The sequence below is a fragment of the Mus pahari genome, chromosome 15 (assembly GCF_900095145.1).
Source record: "Mus pahari chromosome 15, PAHARI_EIJ_v1.1, whole genome shotgun sequence".
Taxonomy (NCBI): Eukaryota; Metazoa; Chordata; class Mammalia; order Rodentia; family Muridae; genus Mus; species Mus pahari.
Window position 1 is genome coordinate 3,078,624 of NC_034604.1, and position 10,058 is coordinate 3,088,681.

Consider the following 10,058-nt stretch of genomic DNA (forward strand, 5'->3'; position numbering starts at 1 on the left):
GCTAACTCCCGTGTTCAAGGACTAAAATGGAATTAAGGCAGTGGTGACCTCAGGGCAAGATCCCACCAAGATAAGCTTATTTTTTATGTGTTGCAGTTGGACAAGTTATAGTTATATCACGTTAGGTGTTACTATCACCCGGTTATTATTTTCATTTGGACATAAGGAGATTTGATTATATGCCAAATTGATAAGAGATAGATTGTGATGACTATTCTTGGTTGTCAACTTGACTGTATCTGGAAAAAACTCCAATCTAGAACTTATAAAATTCTTGTGAAAACAGCAAGAAAGGCATAGGTCCAGTCACGATGATGCACACTTTTAATCCTAGCACTCAGGAGAGAGAAGCATGCAGATATCTGAGTTCAAGGTCAATCTACAGAGCAAGTTCCTGGACAGACAAGCTTAAGTAGTGAAGGAAACCCTTGAAACCAGAAAGCTGGTGAAGATTTAATAGAACGAGGGGCCATGTTCTGCTGGGGGCCAGCCCTGGAAGGGTCTTCCTTCTCGTTGTTGTTCTTCTCGCGGCAGTGATGGGGATAAGTGTCAGAGAGGGTAAGACTTTGTCTTAAGAGGTATTTAGGGTTGCCGTATAATTATAAAACGTTTACTTGGCTAAGTCTAAGTTACCTTGCTACTGATCTGCTCCTGTGCCTTCTGTGTTTCTCTGAGTTAGGAACTGTAGTCTCTGACACTTAGCACCTCCTCCTAAAACAGCAGGAGATTAAGTAAAGGATTAATTGCTAGAGCCTTTCTCCTTTTGTCCAGATGCCTCATACTTGTCAGGCTAGGCAGAAGTTTGGAGCAAAGAACTTCCATTGAACCAGGAGAAGAAAATAACTCTTGCAGAAATAACTCATTCATATATATATATATATATATATATATATATATATATATATATATATATATTCAAACCAGGTGGGTCCAGCTTGCATACATTCTCACAATTACATACTCACACACACACATCCATACTTACATATGGGTTTGGAGCAAAAGACCAAGCACCGGTGCAGAAAGAACTCACTCATTCTGGATGAAAAATGAGCTCCAATCTTTATTGCATAGAGAAAAAAAAAGCTTCTACTCTTTTAATGCTAAATGAATTAAACCCAAGTTTCTAAGAAGAATTTTTTTTCCTGTTAATAAGACTAAGCCTGCCTTGTTATTAAGAAAAGGCCTGTTCTGTCCGTGGTAAGGAGAAGCCTTTCTGCTCTATCCTAAGTTCTGTTCAGATCTGACTAAAATGTGTTCTGTCTAAAACGTTCTCCTCAGCTCAGTCCTGACTCTTCTCTTTGTCCTATCATTTATACATCTTTCGGAATACATGACTACGTGGTAAAAGTTCATCACAAGTTGATACATAAAATTCAAATCATAAATCAAATAAGAGGTTTGCAACAGTGAATGTTTACATGCATATCCATTAAGAGTAATTATCTGGCTAAACATTCATCACCTGTCACAGCTCCACAGGTTCATTGAAAGTTAAAAACCATAACTAAGTTTTTAGTGAAGTTTTATACAGATAAATCCAGTCAATATTTTATTTTCTGTCCTAGCACCTATAATAAATCATTAATTCCCTTTTTATGAGCATTGGTTAATGGTTTTATCTCTTTGAATGTGCTCTGAGTAGTAGAAAGTCTGGTTACTATCTAGAAGCAATTAACTGGTGACACATGGGAGACTGGCAGAGTTCTTATTGTAGTTTTGACTATCAGAAAAGGATCTAATAGCAGTTCCACTGTAAAAGAGCTTAATCCATACTGATATAATTTTAGGAATTCTTATAGGATCATCATTAAAAATTAAGAAGCCTGGATGGACTGATGGCTCAGTGGTTAAGAGCACCAACTGCTCTTCCAAAGGTCCAGAGTTCAAATCCCAGCAACCACATGGTGACTCACAACCATCCGTAATGAGATCTGATGCCCTCTTCTGGAGTGTCTGAAGACAGCTACAGTGTACTTATATATAATACATAAATAAATTTTAAAAAAATAGTTAAGAAGTCATCTATTTATCTATTTGTATAACATCACTACAAGACAGTACATCTTCATAGATCTGCAGAGATCTGCTTAAAAGGGGTGTGCTAATACCATTGTTATGTATGTTTAATAATAACAGGGAAAGCATATTAAATTTAGAGTTCTGTGTAGAGCTTAATCTAAGGTGGTCATCTCAGGAAGATCACCTGCTAGTTATTAGCTTGTCCTATGATGGCTTCTGACAGTGTTCCAGCTCCAGCAAGCAGCAGAACTTGGCAGTTTTGGCCATATGGCTCTGGCTTCAGAGTCAAGAATAGAAGGGTCTACTGGGACAACTGATGCTGGCTAGCTGGGGCTAAGAAATTAGTGGTGCTTAAGAAGGTACAGACATCACTGTGGTGAAATCTTCTGGAAAGTGTTTTATGAGAGCACAAAGAAGCTGTGTTCCAGGGGAAGCCAAGGTTCTCCCTTGTGGTGGTAGCCAGACTCGGTAAGGAATAAAAGTCACCCAGGTGATACTTGTTTGGAAGGTAGGAAGGGGTCATGGAGAGTAGCTGAGGTTCGGCATGGTGAGAGGTGAGAAAAGGCCATTGGTGAAGGTGCAGCCTCAGTGGGAGTTGAAGGCCCAGGACTGAAGGGGTCATGTGAAGAAGTTGAGGTTTGGTGCCATGAAGAGAGCCTATGAGAGGCTATGGTGAAGCCTAGTTGCAGCAGAAGACCCCAACATACTGGAGATGCCAGTACCATGTGATCAGCAGCAGCAGTGGAGTGGAGTCAACCAGAGCTTAGAGAGCTACAGAGGGCAGACCTGGAGAAGTGATGCCAGCCCTTGGGAGGAGCCCAGAAAACCATGCGTGGATCCTAGACACTGGAACAAGAAACTGTGAAGTTGAAATTGTCTTGGATACCCCAAGATATTCGGATGCCAGAGCTGTGGGATACCTGCAGAGGGAAGGTGTTAATAGGGAGTGGAACTAGTCCAAGAGAGAGAAGTGTATTGCAGTCAACAAAGATGAAAGAAGTAGGAGATCTGAAGAGCATTTTGACATCTGACACAGAGATATATAGTTTGGTTTGCCCAGCTGGTCTTGCTTCTGTCTGGTATTTTGTCACTATGCTCCGTTCCCTATGTTTTGGAGCAGTAATGTATATCTTATGCCAAGATATGTTGGAAGTATGTGATCTGCTTTCTTATTTTGATTTTATATGGGATTACAATTAAGAGATTGCATAAATCTCAAAGAGACTTTGAACTTTGGATTTTTAAACATTGTTGAAATTGTGATAGACTATGGGGACTTTTGAAGTTGTTCCATATACATTTTGCATTATGATATAGCTATAAGTCTATAAGGGCCTGGGAGTGGAATGTGGTAGTTTGAATAGGTATGACTCCCATAGATTCATGTGTTTGAATGTTTGGCCTGTGGGAGTAGCACTATTAGGAGGTGTGGCCTTATTCAAGGAGGAGTGGCTTTGTTAGAGGAAGTCTGTCACTGTAGAGGTGGGGCCTTGAGGTAATACATATAAGCTCAAGCTCTGTCCAGTGTGAGATATAACAGTCTTCTCCTGGCTGCTTTTGGATCAAGATGTAGAACTTTTAGCTCCTATAGCACCAACTCTGCCTGCCTGCTGCCATGCTTTCTACCATGATGATAAGGTACTGAACTCTGAAACTGTAAGCCAGGTTTAATTATATGTTTGCCTTTATAAGAATTGCCTTGGTCATGGTGTCTCTTTAAGAACAATGGAGAGCCTAACTAAGAGAGTCCAAGAATAGATAATAGAGAGAAATTAAAAGAACACAAATAGGAAAAGTATCCAAATCATTGCCACTTATAGATTATATGATTCTATGATTAAAAAATCCTAAAAATTTCAGCAATGTGGTAGGATATGAAATCAGCATATGCTCAGTATATTTTCTGTATTATAATAATAATAATGAACTCACCAGGGAACAATGCTCTGTATAATAATAATAATGAACTCACCAGGGAAAATGATATTTACAGTAGCTTCATGTAAACAAAAGAAAGGCCAGGTGGTGTTGTTGCATACCTTTAATACCAGCACTCTGGAAGCAGATGCAGGTTGATCTCAGATCTACACAGTGAGTTCCAAGACCACCCTGTCTTGAAAAACCAAAAACCAAACAACCGAACTAAACAAAAACAAAAAGTAAAAAGATGAAAGAAACAAAGGAAAGGAAAGGAAAGGAAAGACCTACAAATAAAACTAACCAAAGAAGTTAAAGACCCCTACAGAGAATGCTTTAGGACACTGAAGAAAACAATTGCTGAAGATCCCAGATGGAAGAGGCTTCCATGCCACACACAGGCAGAGGCAACACTGTGAAAGAGTATTAGCAAGAGCTTCAGACTTACTGCAGTCCTGATCAAGAATCCATGCCATTCAGCAGAGACCTGGAAGCACAATACTGAAGCGTCAGGAACAGGATGCAAACCTTAGTTGAAAGAGAACATTGATGGGATTGCAACACCCAATAATAAAGATGGATTATAAAGATCTAGTGAAAACAATATAGCAATGGTGCAAACCCACATGTATAGCCCAGCAGACTAGGGAAAGAGACCTGTAAGTACATTTATATAGGCACAGCTGCCCTTAGACAAAATTGCCATAAAATACATGGAATGAAAGAGAGCCTCCTTAGCAAACAGTGCTAGGAAAAATGAGTACCCACATGTAGAAGAGTGAACAATTATCTTTCTTTCTTTGTTTATTAATTATGCTCAATACTCAATTAAAAATGGATCAGAAACTTTAACGTAATGCCTGAAACTTTAAAATTACTAGAGGAAAACATAAAGGAAATAGTTCAGAGATAGGTTTTGATGAGGATGTTTGGAAGAGGACTCCAGTAGCACAGAGGACGAGGCTGAGCACTAACAAAGGCTGCTAACCGCTTTAGTTGGTGGTGGGACATGGGAGAATGGATCTGATAAACGAGGCAGACTAAACACTCGAGGTAGCAGGCAGTTTATACTCTGAGGGTCAAGAGCATTCACATAAGTAAAGTGTCAAACTACAAGGGCAGGCTGCACATGGCAGATAAGCAGCACATGGCAAGAACATGTTTTCCATAGAGGCATGTCTGCAAATAACAATAGCCAGTTGTAATGAATAATCTGAGGTAAACTCACTCCTATCCACTATACCTGGGAGAGGCATGAAAACATAATCCAAAAGCAATTTTGTGGTTCTGAAGAAACTGAGGTCACAAAACCTCTTGTCTTGGTTTCTTAGGAGTTTCCTCACAAGCACTTAGAACTTTCCTCACACGGCTCCACTCTTGGACCATGTTCTTACAAAAGGGTAGTACATGAAATTAAGGTGCATCTGCAAAGCAAAGGAAGTAATCACCAGGGCAAAGAGCCAGCGGAGGAACAGGAAAAGATGCTGCACTAACCATACTTCACACAGGAGATGAGTAGCCATGATATATAAAGAACTACAAACCCACACATCTTCTAGTTACACATTAAGTGAACAGACAGTGTTACATGAAAGCAATACACATGGTCAATAAATATGTGAAAAAAAAGTTTGGTATTCTTAGGGATTAGGAAAAGGCAAATAAAAGTTTCTTTGAGATTCCACTGACTACCAGTCAGAATGACTATCAAGAAGACAGATGACAGAAAGACAAATGAAAGAGGATGTGGGAAATGAGGAAGCTTACTCACTGCTGGCAGGAATGTCAACTGGTATGGCCACTGTGGAAATCAGTGTGCAGGTTCAAGAAAAACTGAGACATAACTATCATATGACCCACCAATGCTACTTAGAGGTATACTCCTGAAGCAGTCAAAAGGAAGTCAACACAGAAATACTAGGCGTCCATGTTTATAGCTGAACTACGCACACTAGCCAGGGTAAAAAAAACAGCCTAGATGAGTTTATAAAGAAAATGCACGAGACACACAATGAAATTTAATACAGCCATAAAGAGAAATAAGATCGTGTCTCTTAGTGTTTGTTTGTTTGAGTAGCTACTGAGACCACAGCCATCTCTCCCAGGAAGAAGGGTACTCCTGTATGGATACACTTCCCTGTTGTGTTACTGACATGTATTGCTGGCATGTGGCCACATAGAACTGTGTGTTACATTACTGTTCATCTTCTCACTATGTCCCCTAGTATTCTTATTTTAGAGCCATACAGATGCCTTTCTCAGTAGCAGCCACTCCAGTATATGAGCTCTGAATCTAGGGTGACCTTGGCTGTCACTCAAATTTCTCATGCCTGTGTCTTATAGAATAGTGGATATAGTTGGATTCTGGTGGGCCCAAAGTGATTAAAACACCAAATCCCTAAGTGTGTGTGTGTGTGTGTGTGTGTGTGTGTGTAAGTGTGTAAGTGTGTATGTGTGTGTGTAAGTGTGTGTATGTGTGTGTAAGTGTGTGTATGTGTAAGTGTTTGTGTGTATGTGTGTGTGTAAGTGTGTGTGTGTGTGTGTGTGTGTGTGTGTGTAAGTGTGTGTGTGTGTTGTAATAGGACACAGAAAGTAACAGTAAAAGTGCCTTAAGGGGAAGTGTTTCAGCTGGGATATACAGGAAAGGGATTCTTTCTGTTGTTAAGAAATTAGCAAACTATAAACTCCTGGCCCTGCCTCCTGCCTCCTCGCTGCACTCCTGCAAGATTTGGGAAGAATAAAGAGAAAACCCACAGACTTCAATGCTCCAATTCAGCAGGAATCCTTTAATTCAGAGAAGAATTAGAACAACCGTAGCAGCAATGGAAACACAGTGGGCAAAGATGCTCCCTCAAGGTGTGACCTTTGAGCAAGGTTAGGACGGAGCTGAAAAGTCCTCTCCTTATGGAATACGCTTCATACTAGAGCAAAGGGGATCAGTGAGTGCATCAAGCCTCAGGGGAGAAGGAGGAGTTTACCATTTTCAAGTCAAACACAGCTAGGGCTTCCTATCTTCCCTTAGTGACAGCAGACAGGCATAGGCTGTCTGTTGCATTGTCAACATCTAGACAGTTGTTTTTAATAACCCTATCTTTTTCCTGCATTGAAAAAAAAACTTTTGGTGTTAGATTTTGGTTAGTGATCGTACTGGTTGGTTTTGTGTCTCTTTGACACAAGCTAGAGTCATCAGAGAGGAAGGATCCTCAGTTGAGGAAATGCCTCTATGAGATTCAATTGTAAGGCATTTTCTCAATTAGTGATCAGTGGGGAGGGCCTTGATGGGTGGTGCTATCCCTGAGCTGGAAGTCCTGGGTTCTATAAGAAAGCAGACTGAGTAAGCCATATGGAGCAAGTCACACATGTATCACACACACACACATACACAAACACACACACACACAGAGGTATATACACAAATACATACATCATATATACATACAAATACACACATATACACACAAATACATACACACATGCTACACATATGCACATACCATACATATACATACCACGCATATACATACAACACACACTCATGAACACTCAGACACACACATACACATATACACACAGCACACATATGAACACATACGCACATATCCCATATATACATACAACACACACACACACACACACACATACACACACGAGCTCTCTCTCTCTCTCTCTCTCTCTCTCTCTCTCTCTCTCTCTCTCTCTCTCTCTCCAGCTGGAGGTGGTCATTACAGTTCAGGAAGTGGATCTGAGAAGCATAGTCTCTCAGAACAAGCATTTTTACCAGGCTCCGTGTCTGCCTGGGACAACTGACAGGACTGCATCCTGGGGACCATGGAGCCTCCATTAATACCTGCAAGAAGTTCAAATGAAGCTGCCACTCCTGAACAGCTGCATCACTGGAATGATGACTCATGTTAGACTTAATCACTGGGTAAAAAGCATTATTGAATGTACATATAACATAGGAATTAATTAATAACCAGCTATTATCTAACATCAAACGTAGCTTTCAGATTTTCTCATTGATAAAATAATTACAGTCTCAAGTATCCTTCTGAAAAATCAATCTCACTTATTATATTCATTTTTTTCCAGTGATAAACACAGCATGAAGCATTTAGGAGACAGAAATGTGTAATAACAAGCATGCCAACTGTTTACAGTCCTGTTCCCCAGCTCCTCCCTCACTGTCTTCCTCTCAACTTCTTTTTGTGTTGGCAAACTTTCAGAATAAAGGATGCCAAGTCAGTGATCACTATTACATAACTGAATGAGTGTATGTAATAGCAGCCACAAAAATAACCCAGACGGGATGATTACATAATTAGCACAATTGCACTTCACTTTGATACAGAGCAGGGATTTTTCAGGAGGGCACTTGAAAATCATCCTCACAGTTCTGGATTACTTGTGAAGTCACACATGGGTGGCGATGTAACTAGTTAGATTGCTTGCTTGCTCGATGATCATTGGATTGACAAGGGCATGACAGGAAATGACTGTGGAACATGGGCCTCTTGAAACATGGAAAGGCTGCTCCATAGTGGAAGAGGTGGGCTGCTGGGGACTGAAGGAAATGAGGGAGTAGAGAAGAGGTGGGGGGCCAAAATAATGCAGGATGATAGCATGGACAGAGTGACCAGAGGATGGACAGGAAAACCAGGGCACTGTTAAGACTATCACTCTTAATTCTTGCATTGGTCCCAGGGGTAGCTCAGTGGTTTAGCACCTGCTTAGCATGCGTGGGACCCAGGTGCTGGTGGACCTTGCAAAAGGGAAAACAACTCTCACAACACCTCAGTAACTATCCTGGCAGAACAGGTTGAGAAACCAGGGAACTGAGTCATTTTTATATGTATAGATCTCTTTGAACACGGGGAAAATCAGGAATTCTGGCCACTTTAGAGCAACTTTCTAAACACAGGTCTGGAAGGGAGCCAGTTGGGTTCCCATGTTATGTGATAATACATGAAGTGATAACACATGTGACAATACATGATAATACTCTGGGTAGACATATTACCAGGTACGTGTATTCATCTTCAGGCTGAGTAAGACTTCCAAGACGCTCAGTCTTCTATCCCACTGTGATGTCACCTGATAGCAGCAGTGGATCCTGTGTCTCAGCATGCCTGCAGACAAAATACACATTTTATACCTCTTGTTGAAATGGAAACTTAAGGGTTCTTTGGAAAGTCAGTTGTGTAGGATGGTGTTTAGATGGAGCAAACATGTGAAGGATTGTTTTCCTGAAGTGGAGACAAGTAAAAGGATGGTTTGCTAAAGCAAGCGCACGAAAGGACATGTGATGAGGATTCTTTGCTCACCACATACATGTATTGGTTCACTGTACAATGCATAGCTGAGCTCCATTTGTTGGGACTTTATATAGAGAAATGCATCAAAAAACTTCTGGAGATGTGCTGGTGTCTTCTTGTTGCATCCATAAACTCAGCTGATTAATAGAATGATGTCAGCGGATACAGACTCCTGTGGAGTTTTGCTAAGTCAGACTCAGGTGGGGAGGCAAGACCTCTGGAGCACACATGATGTTTGGAGTGAGCATAAATAGGACTCAGTGAACAGTGACGGGGGCTTGGCTTGCTGACAGCGCTTCTTAGTTTCCCCGTGTTTGCTGATCTTTGCTTTGTTGAGAGAGTCAGGGCAGAGAACTTCTGGTGTCCCTGCTGGTCCTAATCCCTCCTGCTGACTTGTGCCTGGCTGGCACTGCTAGGTCCTGCCCCCGCTGCTGTTATCAGCACTACTGAACTGGACTGTTGGTATATCTCTGAAGTGTTTGTGAGTGGACCAAGCTGCTGCGGCTTACTCCTGTGAACTAAACTGCCGATTTCCTGACAAAGCAGATGGGATTTACTTTAAAGAACATTTTCTAAACAGGTCCCCCTCCCCAACCCCGTATATCCTAATAACCTTTCTTTTCCTCTACCTTTGGTGGGTGGTGGGCTAGAAGGGAGGTTAAAGCACTTAAGAATCCATATTAAAAGTAGATTTTGAAAAATATCAGCCTACATCTGGCACTTGCTGCAGTGGGTCTGCCTCCTGCAGAGGTGGCTGCATAAGACCAGTTCGTCTGACAGCTCATCTCTGTGCACTTGGAAGAC